Source organism: Chiloscyllium plagiosum, unplaced genomic scaffold, assembly GCF_037043375.1.
Source record: "Chiloscyllium plagiosum isolate Xiang-an unplaced genomic scaffold, Cpla_swu_hap1 HiC_scaffold_26, whole genome shotgun sequence".
Lineage (NCBI taxonomy): Eukaryota > Metazoa > Chordata > Chondrichthyes > Orectolobiformes > Hemiscylliidae > Chiloscyllium > Chiloscyllium plagiosum.
This window is the reverse complement of record NW_028270164.1, coordinates 49,863,586-49,876,883: the sequence shown is the minus strand read 5'-3', so window position 1 is coordinate 49,876,883 and position 13,298 is coordinate 49,863,586. Positions and strand designations below refer to the sequence as shown.

Genomic DNA, 13,298 nt, shown 5'->3' with positions numbered 1-13,298 from the left:
GGTAAACAGGTTTCCATTAAAGATATGAAAGGTTCTGAGGGACGGGCTGGAATTTAATGATCATGTCGAATGGTGGAGCAGGCTTGAAGGGCTGAATGGCCTTCTTCTGGCTGGTATCTTCACCCAGTGACACGAAATCAACCCAGCCCCTGCTCCCCATCTTCCACTTGCATCCCCTCAGAAAGAGACTGGCCTCACACTGGGTAGAATCCAACCGCATTGATCTATCCCTGACCTATGCTGTCACGGAGTGGGGTGGGATCCTGACTGAGGGAAAACTGCTGGCCTTTGGGGAGAGGAGCCTGTGCCCTCTTCCCTCTCCCCCCCCCCCCACATCACCCTTCTGTGGATCCAGGGGTGGAGCACAGCAGCCACAATGTGGGTGAAATTAAATAAAAAGCGAACAACGCCCTCATTTTTAATAAAACAACTTTGGCACGATTTTACTGGTAGAGAGATTGCTCTGAATGAAGGCAGAGGGAAGGTTCCTCATCACCCCTCTCCCGGCAGTCCTCATCCACACACAGATTTCCAGCAGTTATTCCTGCCAGCCCCAGGAACACAGGGCTCGCCAGCAAACTCAATCCAGACAGTGCAACACCCCCTCTGAGCTGCCTCAACCACTTGTACACGCAGTCAGTTCGAAATTCGAATCCCACATCTGCTTCTCTCACTATTGTGTATTTTTAATGAATAAATAAAGAATATATACTTAGGCAGGATGACAGATTTACACTAAAGGTTGGGTTTGACCACACAGGGATAGGTTAATGAGAGTCAAGAGGCGATCATCATCACACTCTCTCTGGGAGATCAACATCCATCAAACCCAAATACCTACTTCCAGAGGCAGAGTCAGTTGAAAACTGTTCTGTTTTGCAAGGAGAAAGTTGAGATGTGAAACGCCTCTCTTACCAGCCCTTCCCAGCTGTTGTCCATTTCCATGCTGGCGCCTGGTGAATTTCAGGGACTCCTCCCGCCTGTAAACCTTGTTCACATTTCAGTCAGCGAGACCCCCGGCTGCAGGGAGAAACCTCAGGCTGTCCGCTTACAGCTTGCTCCACTTTCGCCGTGTGTGTTTGCTGAGTGAGTTCAGATCCTTGCTGGATGGCGTTTAAGCGGAAGTGGTGTGTCTGCATATCAATGAGCACCAGTGACTCTCTCTCTCTCTCTCTCTCACACACACACAGACAGAGGCAGCAGAACGCCTCACTTGCTTAATAATCCCTGCTCAATCATTCCCAGCCTCTCTCATTCCTTTGCTCAGCCCTACACGGGTCGAAAGAAAACTGCTTACACTGTAACTTCTAAAAGATACAAATTGATCAGAGAACTGTATGGGAACACAGCAATGGAACTAAAAAGCTAGTACGGGCATGCGACCAGAATGGCCTCTTACGCGCTCCATGATTTAAAAAAAACTTGCATTCCTCCACCTTGTTTACAAACTCAGGACAGCCAGGAGTTTCTGTGTCCAAGTGTACTTGTGATTGTAGGAAACATAGCAGTCAATTTGTGCTCAGCTCCCAATTGCAATATCAACCAGGCATCAAAAACAGGAATTGCTGGAGAAACTCGTCAGGTCAGGTCTGTGCAGAGAAGGCAGAGTTCATCTTTCGGCTTCAGTGAGCCTTCTTCAGAACATATTGCTTAACGTTGGCCGAGAGATAAATATTGGACGGGACCCTGAGGGAGAGCTTCCAAGTTCATTCTCTGCTCGCACCTACACCCAAGAGGGCGGGCGAAATCCTGTATTATACCGCTGCAATTGTATCCTCAGATACAAAGTCTGACTGCTGTTAAAGTCAGGCATGCTGGAGGCAGTGTTCAGTCACTTGCAGCCGTTCCCGTTCAGTTTGGAAAGAGAGTTAAAGATAACAGCCATTCCTGCTATATGTAAGTTAGCAACTGGCCAGTCTTTGGGACAGATTGTTGCTTTTTAAAATTTTCTTTCTTAGCTTTTATTTCATTCACGATTAAGGCAAAGTCTGCCATCTGGTGGCTTTTGCATTGAAAAGATATTGCCTCTCCCTGATTTGGAAACGCCAGAGTTGGACTGGAGTGTACAAAGTTAAAAATCAGACAGCATCATGTTATAGTTCAACAGGTTTAATTGGAAGCACTAGCTTTCTGAGCGCTGCTTCTTCATCAGGTGATTGTGAAGTAGATGAAGGAGCAGCGTTCCAAAAGCTTGTGTTGACTATAACCTGGTGTTGTGTGATTTTTAACCCTGCCTCTCCCTAGCTGTGTGACAAGATATCTCATTGCTTTCTGCTGAGGTTAATGCTGTTTGCACAATAGGTGTTCCTGTTCATCTACCTGGCAGCAGTGACCCTTGTTAGAGGTCTTATCTGAAGGGCTCCTGCTTCTGAAGGATTTTCCTGCTCCTCGGATGCTGCCTGACCTGCTGTGCTTTTCCAGCACCTCTCCAATCTTGTCTCATCTTCATTGCACAGAGGCTAGAATCACTTGGTGCTGCAATGGGACTCGGTTAGAGGCAGAGGGGAGAAGGAGAAATTTGAACTTACTCCTTACTCATGGCTATGCAATGTATGTTTAAGGTAGACATGAGGAGGAATTTCTCTCAGAGGATCATTGGATTCTCTTTCGCAGAGGGCAGTGAAAGCTGGGTTGTTGAATATATTCAAGGCTGAGTTAGGTAGATGGATGTAGAATCAAGAGTTATGGGAGGGGGGAACAAATGTTAACATCATAGTTAGATTTGCAATGATCTTTATCAATGGTAGAGGAGGTTTGATGGGTTAGTTGGTCTATTCCTGTTCTTACATCTTATGTTCTTGTGCTGATATAGCTAAGTCTCCAAACCATGTCATCTACACTCCAAAATCTGATCCTGCCCAGTGAAGCTGAGAAGGAGCTGAAAATGTGTTGCTGGAAAAGCGCAGCGGGTCATGCAGCATCCAAGGAACAGGAGAATCGACGTTTCGGGCATAAGCCCTTCTTCAGGCTTATGCCCGAAACGTCGATTCTCCTGCTCCTTGGATGCTGCCTGACCTGCTGCGCTTTTCCAGCAACACATTTTCAGCTCTGATCTCCAGCATCTGCAGCCCTCACTTTCTCCTCCTGAGGGAGAGAGTCATGGTTCAAATGCCACTCCAGAAAGTTGCTCACAAAATTCATACTTGCCCCTGTAAAGCAGTACTGATAGCATGCTGCACTGTTGGAGGTTCACATGAAATATTAAGCTAAGATTTCACCTGCCCTTTCAGCTCGACATAAACAATCTTCGAGCAATATTTTGAAGAAAAGTGGAATGTTGATCTGGTCAATAGTTTACCCCCCAGCCGGTATTACTAAAGCAGATTGTGTGGTCATAAACTAATTGCTGTTTACTTGAGCAATCTGTGTGTAAAGTAGCAGCCCTGTCTCCTACATTGTAAGGGTGACTTTACATCAAAGAGTAGTTTATTCAGTAATGCAGCTTGGAACAGCATGAAGAGGAGCTCTGTAAATGTAAATTATGACTTTCCCTGGAGGAGAAGGAAAAGCAACTACAATCCCCATGCAGAATCAGACGGTATTTGAAGATTTGATTGACAAGGAACAGGAGGCGACATAGTCAAGAGTGTGGTGTTGGAAAAGCACAGCAGGTCAGGCATAGCATCCGAGGAACAGGAGAGTTATATGACTTCACTAGTTTGCTTGTATCCACTTTGTTAGGTACAGCTTCAAAAACCCTCACAATTTGTCAGATACGATTGTTTTCTGATTTCATAAGGTGTTTTGTTAACACCTGCTTAATAGTAGATCCACTATCATTGTGAGTGTCAGTGAAATGTCTTTAAATGAACAAAACTTATTTCACCTGATGAAAGAACAGCACTCTGAAAGCTTGTGATTTCAAATAGACCTGTTGGACTATAACCTGGTATCGGGTGATCTCTGACTTTGTCCACTGTAGTCCAACACTGGCACTTCCATGTCATGGCATTCAATTGTGACATCTTGTGCCAATTCTGCTAAACCCAATTCTCCTGTTACTGAAACCATCCATACACAAATGCAGGAAAGCTTGGACAACATTCAGGTTTGGGCTGGTGTTATTACACACTCCTGGTGCGAGTGGAGCTTGAACATGGGCCACCTGGTTCAGAAGTAGAGACATTACCACTGCATTACAAGAGCCGCCAGGGTTTGGGCTGATAAATGAGAGGTACGTTTTGTCCTGAGGAAGGATCACTTCACTCGAAACATTAAGCTAATTTATTTCCACAGCTGCTGCTAGACCTGCTGAGTTCTTCCAGCACTCTCTATTTTTGTTTGTAAGTAATTTGTGTGCCAGGTGTGAGTCAATGACAGGCAGTCACTGGAGAATTGAAGCGATGCAGATTATTAGATTACTTTACAGTGTGGAAACAGGCCCTTTGGCCCAACAAGTCCACACCGACCCGCCGAATCCTTACATTTGCCCCTTACCTAACATTACGGACAATTTAGCATGGCCAATTCACCTGACCTGCACATCTTTGGACTGTGGGAGGAAACCGGAGCACCCGGAGGAAACCCACGCAGACACGGGGAAAACGTGCAAACTCCACACAGACAGTCGCCTGAGGCGAGAATTGAACCCGGGTCTCTGGCGCTGTGAGGCAGCAGTGCTAACCACTGTGCCACTGTGGCACAGAATCTCTCCTTGACATACAATACATTGCCATAGTCCAATCACTATTGACCACCCTGATAGTCCCTGTTTAAATGATGTTCTCTCCAAGGTTCCAGATGGCAGAGTAACTTTGTTAGTTCATGTAGGCTATTCACAATTCGTTCTTTTAAATTGCAGCTCATGTGCAGTTGAACTTAAGATTTAAATAGCTCATGCACTTAGATAAATTGCCCGCCTTATAATACAAAAAATGGGGCTGCATTTTCCCAGCTCCTAACTGATGTGGACAATACCAAGTTGGGAAATGTGGCAAAATGAGATTCTTGACTTCAAGAAGAAAAAAAAAGTCTGATTTTCCACCCAATGATTTAACGGCAGGACGGGAATTTCACTGCAGAGAATTGAAAGGCCTATTTAGGTGTATTTGCATCTCATTGGGACCAAATCTCACCCCCTTTACCTGCAGTTTCCCATTCTCCCAGGTATCAGAGAGAAGGCAGACATGAATGCCAGAGACGATATCTGATGCCCCCAGCTTGCTGCTTCTTCCTCTAGGTCTCCAGCAATGGTTAGCCACCCCCAACATCTCAGCATATACACCATGGACAGTGACTGCTTGTACTATTCCCTCTCACAGCCAGCTTCCATTTCCACTGCACGTTCTGATAGGGCTGGATGGCAACCCACAGTGAAGGTCTTAGTTTTATTCCTCTGCCTCCCCCCACTTTAATGAGTTTCGGGGATGACATGATTTTGCCCATTTCATTGGACTACAGTCCTCTCCCCATCCAACAGATTCCTTCACCCACCTCCAACACTGTCCCATAGGAACAGAAGTTAGGCCATTCAGGCCATCGAGTCTGCTTTGCCATTCAATCATGGCTGATAAGTTTCTCAACCTCCTTCTCCCACTTTCTCCCTGTAACCATTGATCCACTTTATAATCAAGAACCTATCTATCTCCATCTTAAATATACTCAATGACCTGGCTTCCACAGTGCCCCGTGGCAATGAATTCCATAGATTCACCACTGTCTGGCTGATGAAGTTTCTCCTTATTTCTGTTCTAAAAGATCTTCCCTTTACTCTAAGGCTGTGCCCTCGGGTCCCAATCTCTCCTAACAATGGAAACAGCTTCCCAACATCTACTCTGTCCAGACCGCTCAGTGTTCTGTAAGTTTCAATTAGTTCCCTCCCCACCACATCTGCCCCTGCCCCCGCCCCCAATCCTGATCCTGATCCTTCTAAACTCCATTGAGTATAGACCCAGAGATCTCAAATGTTCCTCATTTGTTAAGCTGTTCATTCCTGGGACCATTCTCGTGAACCTCCTTTGAATACTCTTCAGGGCCAATACATTCCTCCTGAGATATGGGGCCCAAAACTGTGCACAATACTCCAAATGTGGTCTGACCAGAGCCTTACAGAGCCTCAGAAGTACGTCCTTGCTTTTATATTCAAGTCCTCTTAAAATAAATGCCATTATTGCTTTTGCCTTCCTAACTATTGACTCAACCCACAAGTTTACCTTGAGGGAATCCTGGACTAGAACTCCCAAATTTCTTCGCACTTCAGACTTCTGAGTTTCCTCCCCATTTAGAAAATAGTCCATGCCTCTATTCTTCCTACCAAAGTGCATGACCTCACTCTTTCCCATGAACTCCATCTACCAATTCTTTGCCCACTCTCCTAACCTGTTCAAAGCCTCCCCACCTCCTCAATGCTACCTGTCCCTCTAACTATCTTTGTATCATCTGCAAACTTAGCCAGAATGCCCTCAGTTCCTTCATCTAGATCATTAATGTATAAAGTGAAAAGTTGTGGTCCCAACACTCAGCCTTATGGAACACCACTTGTCATAGCTGCCATCCTGAGAAGACCCTTTTATCCCCACTCTCTGCTTCCTGCCAGACAGCCAAGCTTCTATCCATGCTAGCACCTTGCCTCTAATACAAGGGCCCTATCTTACTCAGTAACCTCCTGTGTTGCACCTTGTCAAAGGCCTTCTTGAAGGTAGATAACATCCATTGGCTCTCCTTGGTCTAACCTGTTCATTACTTCCTCAAATAATTCTAGAAGATTTGTCAGGCATGACCTTCCCTTGATGAAACCATGCTGACTTTACCCTATTTTGCCATGCACTTTCAAGTATTCAGAAATCTCATCCTTAAAGATGGATTCCAAGATCTCACCCACGACCAAGGTTAGGCTAATCAGTCTATAATTTTCCATCTTCTGCTTTACTCCTTGTTTAAACAGGAGTGTCATTGTAGTGATTTTCCAGTCCTCTGGGACCCTCCCTGATTCTAGTGATTCTTGAAAGATTACCATGAACACCTCCACTATCTGGATGTAGGTTTGTTCGCTGAGCTGGAAGATTAATTTCTTTTCAGACATTCCTTCACCATACTAGGGAACATTTTCAGTGAACCTCCAGATGAAGCACTGGTGATATAGCCTACTTTCTATTTATGTGTTTGGGTTTCCTTGGGTTGGTGATGTCATTTCCTGTGGTGATGTCATTTCCTGTTATTTCCTGGGGTGGTAAATGGGATCCAACTCAATGTGTTTGTTGATAGAGTTCCGGTTGGAATGCCATGCTTCTAGGAATTCTCGTGCGTGTCTCTGTTTGGCTTGTCCTAGGATGGATGTGTTATCCCAGTCGAAGTGATGTCCTTCCTCGTCTGTATGCTAGGAGATGGTCATGTCTTTCTGTTTTCTGCCTGTTTGTCCAGTGGAGTGTTTGTTACAGTCCTTGCAAGATATTTTGTAAATGACATTAGTTTTGCTTGTTATCTGTTCAGGGTCTTTCAAGTTCATTAGCTGCTGTTTTAGTGTATTGGTGGGATTGTGGGCTACCATGATGCCAAGAGATCTGAGTAGTCTGACAGTCATTTCCAAGATGTCTTCGATGTGGCGAGAGTGGCTGTGGTCTCTGGACGTGTTTTGTCTGCTTGTTTGGGTTTATTGCTGAGAAATCTGTGGACTGTGTTCATTCTTTCTGAATACACTGTATAGGTGATTTTCCTCTGCTGTTCGTAGTTCCTCTGTGGTGCAGTGTGTGGTGGCTGGTTGAAATGATGTTCTAATGCAGCTTTGTTTGTGGTTGTTGGGATGATTGCTTCTGTAGTTCAATATTTGGTTTGTATGTATTGTTTTCCTGTAGACGCTGGTTTGAAGTTCCCCATGCACTGTTTGCTCTAATGTGACATGTAGGAATGGCAGTTTATTGTTGTTTTCCTTCTTTTTAGTGCATTTTATGCCGGTGAGGGTAGTATTGATGGTCTTGAAGGTTTCCTCTAATTTGTTTCATTTAGTGATGACAAAGGTGTCATCCAAGTAGTGGACCCAAAATTTGTGTTGGATGGTTGGCAGGTTGATTGTTCGAGTCTCTGCAGTAGTGCCTCTGCTAAGAATCCTGACATCGGAGATCCCATGGGTGTTCTGTTATTTTGTCTGTAGGTTTTGTTGTTGCAGGTGAAGTCGGTGGTAAGACAAAGGTCCACTAGTTTGATGACATTGTCCTTGCTGATGAAGTTGGTGGTGTTTGGTGTATGTGTCTTTGGTTCTTCTAATAGTGTAGTCAGTGTTTCTTTGGCCAGGTTGGTGTTGATGGATGTGAACAACCTCCATTATCTCTTCAGCTGTCTCCCTTCGAACTCTGGTGTGTAGTCCATCTGGCCCAGTTTATTTATCCACCTTCAGGCCATTCAGTTTTTCTAGCACCTTCTCCTTGATGCTTGCCACTATACTCAGCTCTGCCCCTCACTCTTTTGAATTTTTGGGAAATTACTCATGTCTTCCACTGTGCAAACTGACACAAAGTAATTATTCAGTTCCTTAGCCATTTCTTTTTTCCCCACTACTATCTCTCCTGCGTCATTTTCCAGCAACCCAATGTCTACTTTTGTCTCTCTTTTACCCTTTATATACGTAAATAAACTCTTACAATCTTTCTTAATATTACTAGCTAGCTTACCCTTGTACTTACTCTTCTCCATCCTTATTTATTTTTGTGTTGCCCTCTGTTGATCTTTGTAAGCTTCCCAATTCTCTGTTTTCCAACTGCCCTTAGCCACATTATATGCTTTCTCTTTTGCCTTTATGCTGTCCCTGACTTCCCTGGTCAGCCTTGGCTGCCTGATCCTCCCTGTACCAAGCTTCCTTTTCCTCAGGATGAATCTCTGCTGTGTCTCCTGAATTACTCCCAGAAACTACTGTCATTGTTCCACTGTCTTTCCTGCTAGGCTCCTCTCCCAGGCAATTCTACCCAGCTCCTCCCTCATGCCTCTGTAATTGCCTTTTACTCAGCTTGAATAATAACATAAGAACGTAAGAACTAGGCCGCCTGGCCCTTCGAGCCTGCTCCGCCATTCAGTAAGATCATGGCTGATCTTTTCGTGGCCTCAGCTCCACTCACAGTCCCTCTCTCTCTCTATCCCTTAATTCCATTATTTTTTAAAATCTATCTTAGCTTTAAAAGTGTTTACTGAAGTATTGTCAACTACTGCCCTGAGCAAGGAATTCCATAGACTAACAACCCCCTGGGTGAAGACGTTCCTTCTCAATTCAGTCCTAAATCTGCTCCCTCTAATCTTGACACTATGTGCTCTTGTCCTAGTTTCACCTGTCAGCAGAAACATCCCGTCTACTTTATCTTATCTATTCCCTTCAGAATTTTATATGTTTCTATAAGATCCCACCTCATTCTTCTGAATTCCAGTGAATATAATCCCCGTCTACTCAGTCTCTCCTCATAAGACAACCCCCTAAACTCCGGAATCAATCTAGTAAATCTCCTCTGCACCCCCGCCACTACCAGTACTTCCTTTCTCAAGTAAGGAGACCAAAACTGTACGCAGTAGTCCAGGTGTGGCCTCCCCAGCACCTTGTACAGCTATAACATAACCTCCCTGCTTTTAATCTCAATTCCTCTAGCAATGAAAGACAAAATTCCATGTGCCTTTCTAATTACTTGTTGTACCTGCAGACCAACCTTCTGCGATTCATGTACAAGGACACCCAGGTCCCTCTGCATAGCAGCATACTGCAACTTTTTAACCATTCAAGTAATAATCCTTTTTACTGTTACTCCTACCAAAATGGATGATTTCATATTTACGAACATTGTATTCCATCTGCCAGACCTTTGCCCTCTCACTAAATTTATCTATGTTCCTGGGCAAAGTTTCACAGTCCTCTGCACACTTTGCTCTGCCACTCATCTTAGTGTCGTCTGCAAACTTTGACACCGTACACGTGGTCCCCAACTCCAAATCATGGATATAAATTGTGAATAATTGCGATCTCAACACCGATCCCTGAGGCACACCACTAGTCACTGATTGCCAACCAGAATAGCACTCATTTATCCCCACTCTTTGCTTCCTGTTAGTCAACCAATCCTCTGCCCATGCTAATACTCTATCCCTAACGCCATGCATCTTTATCTTATGCAACAGCCTCTTGTGTGGCACCTTGTCAAAGGCCTTTTGGAAATCTAGGTACACCACATCTACATTGCCCCCATTGTCCACCTTGTTCGTAATGTTTTCACAGAATTCCAAAAGATTAGTTAAGCACGATCTGCCCAACAGAACAATTTCTTTCGATATGCCCTGCTATTTCTTCCCTGATAAGAGACTCAAGCATCTTCCCCACTACAAAGGTTAAGCTAACTGGTCTATAATTTCCCATCTTTTGTCCATTTCCTTTTTTAAACAGTGGCATCGCATTTGCTGTTTTCCAATCTGCTGTAACTGCCCCAGAGTACAGCGAATTTTGGAAAATTGACGCCAGTGCAACCTACTACTTCTCCCACCATCTCTTTTAGTACTCTGGATTCCATTAGGGTCAGGAGACGTGTCTATCCTTAGCTCCATTAGCTTGCCCATTATTAACTTTTCCGTGATAATGATTGTTTCCAGGTCCTCACCTACCTTTGTCTCTTTGTCAATTACTGGCATGTTATTAGTGTCCTCCACTGTGAAAACCGACACAACATACCTGTTCAATGCCTCGGCCATTTCCTCCTATCCCATAGCTAAATGCCCCTTCTCATCCTCTAAAGGGCCAATGTTTACTTTAACCACACTTTTTTGTTTTATATATTTATATTCTGTGCTAATTTTTTCTCCTGTTCTATCTTTTTTTATATAGCTGTTACCTCTGATTCTATCTTTTCTCTCTCAAATTGCAGAGTAAATTTGATCATGTTATGATCACTGCCTCCTCAGGGTTCCTTCACCTTAAGCTCCCTGACCAAGTCTGCCTCATTACACCACATTAAAACCAGTATTGCCTGTTTCCTAGTGGGCTCCACCACAAGCTGCTCCAAAAAGCCATCTTCCAAACATTCTACAAATTCCTTTTCTTGCAATCCACTATCAACCTGATTTTCCCAGTCCACCTGCATACTGAAATCCCCCATGATCACTGTAACTTTGCCTTTCCTACACACCTTTTCTGTTTCCTGATGTATCTTGTGCCCCAGCTCCTGACTACTGTTTGGAGTCCTGTAATAATTCCAACTATGGGTTTTTCACCTTTATGGTTCCTCAATTCTGCCCACACAGATTCTACACCATTTGACCCTAGTTTGTTTCTTACTATTGATTTAATTTCATTTCTTACTAATAGGGCAACCTCACCCCCTCTGCCCACCTGCCTTTCTTTTCAATAGGATGGATATCCCTGAATATTCAGCTCCCAATCCTGGTCCCCTTAAAGCTACATCTCTGTGATGCCCACCACGTCGTCATACCTGCCAATTTTAACCTGTACCACAAGCTCATTTACTTATTTCTTATACTGCGTGCATTTAGATATAACACCTTCAGTCCTGTATTAACCGTCCCTCTTCTCATTGTCATTCATTTGTCCCGTGTGCTTGGCGTTTAATTGCTAACACTCAACATACACTGTGTCCTATTTGTGTCTGTGCTGGAGATTTTAACAACCCCTCCTGAGTTCAGCACTCTTACCTCCTCGTTTAATTCCAGTTTTCTCATTCCACCGCACCTCCATTAATTTAAAAGCTTGTCTACAGCCCTAGTTATGTGATTCGCATGGACTCTGATCCCACCATGGTTCTGTCTGGCCTTTTATGTGCGCTGGAGTTGTCCACTGAGAGTTGCCCCTTAGGTCCCTTTTATATCTTTTTCCTTTCACCCTAAACCTATGCCCTCTAGTTCTGGACACCACCACTTCAGGGAAATAACTTTGTCTATTTATCCAATCCATGCCCCTCATGATTTTATAAAACACTGTAAGGTCACCCCCCAGCCTTCGACACTCCAGGGAAAACAGCCCTAGCCTTTTCAGACTCTCCCTATAGCTCAAATCCTCTAACCCTGGCAACACCCTTGTAAATCTATTCTGAACCCTTTCAAATTTCAGAATATCCTTCTGATAGGAAGAAGACGGAATTGCACACAATATTCCAACAGTGGCCTAACCAATGTTCTGTACAGCTGCAACATGACCTCTCAACTCTTATACGCAATACTTTGACCCAGAAAGGAAAGCATACCAAACACCTTCTTCACTATCTATGTACCTGTGACTCTACTTTGAAGGAGCTATGAACCTGCACCCCAAGGTCTCTTTGTTCAGCAACACTCCCTAGGACCTTACCATTAAGTGTATAAGTCCTGCTCTGATTTGCTTTCCGAAAATGCAGCACCTCGCATTTACCTAAATTTAACTCCATCTGCCACTCCTCAGCCCATTGGCACATCTGATCAAGATCCCGCTGTAATCTGAGGTGACCTTCTTCGCTGTCCACTACACCTCCAATTTTGGTGTCACATACAAACTTACTAATTTCACCTCCTATGTTCATATCCAAATCATTTATATAAATGACGAAAAGTAGTGGACCCAGCACCGATCCTTGTGGCACACCACTGGTCACAGGCCTCCAGTCTGAAAAACAACCCTCCACTACCAACCTCTGTCTTGTACCTTCGAGCCGGTTCTGTATCCAAATGGCCAGTTCTCCCTGTATCCAGTGAGATCTAACCTTACTAACAAGTCTCCCATGGGGAACCTTGTCGAATGCCTTACTGAAGTCCAAATAGATCACGTTCATCGCTCAAACTTGACCTACTCTTGGGAAATAAGGCAGGGCAGGTGACTGAGGTGTCAGTGGGGGAGCACTTTGGGGCCAGCGACCATAATTATACTAGTTTTAAATTGTGATGGAAAAGGATCAACCAGATCTAAAAGTTGAAGTCCTAAATTGGAGGAAGGCTAATTTTGATGGTATTAGGCAAGAACTTTCAAAAGCTGATTGGGGCTAGATGTTCGCAGGTAAAGGCATGGCTGGAAAATGGGAAGCCTTCAGAAATGAGATAATGAGATTCCAGAGACAGTATGTTCCTGTTAGGGTGAAAGGAAAGGCTGGTAGGTATAGGGAATGCTGGATGACTAAAGAAGTTGAGGGTTTGGTTAAGAGAAAGAAGGAAGTATATGTCAGGTATAGATAGGATAGATCAAGTGAATCCTTAGAAGAGTATAAAGGCAGCAGGAGTATACTTAAGAGGGAAATCAGGAGGGAAAAAAGGGGACATGAGATAGCTTTGACAAATATGGTTAAGGAGAATCCAAAGGGTTTTTATAAATACATTAAGGACAAAAGGGTAACTAGGGAGCGAATAGGGCCCCTCAAAGA

At 44.2% G+C, this 13,298-nt stretch overlaps 1 protein-coding gene across 2 annotated transcripts in view; it reads right to left on the bottom strand.

The window, feature by feature from the left end:
• Positions 1-1,756, bottom strand: part of LOC122563308 (DENN domain-containing protein 2C-like) — a 124,204-nt gene extending 122,448 nt beyond the window's left edge. The window contains exon 1 of one of the 2 annotated variants that reach the window (XM_043717024.2): positions 842-1,756. The gene's annotated coding sequence lies outside the window, so the exon portion shown is untranslated. The remainder of the gene's footprint in view (positions 1-841) is intronic. The other variant, XM_043717023.2, reaches the window with a different exon arrangement.
• Positions 1,757-13,298: the final 11,542 nt, after the last annotated feature.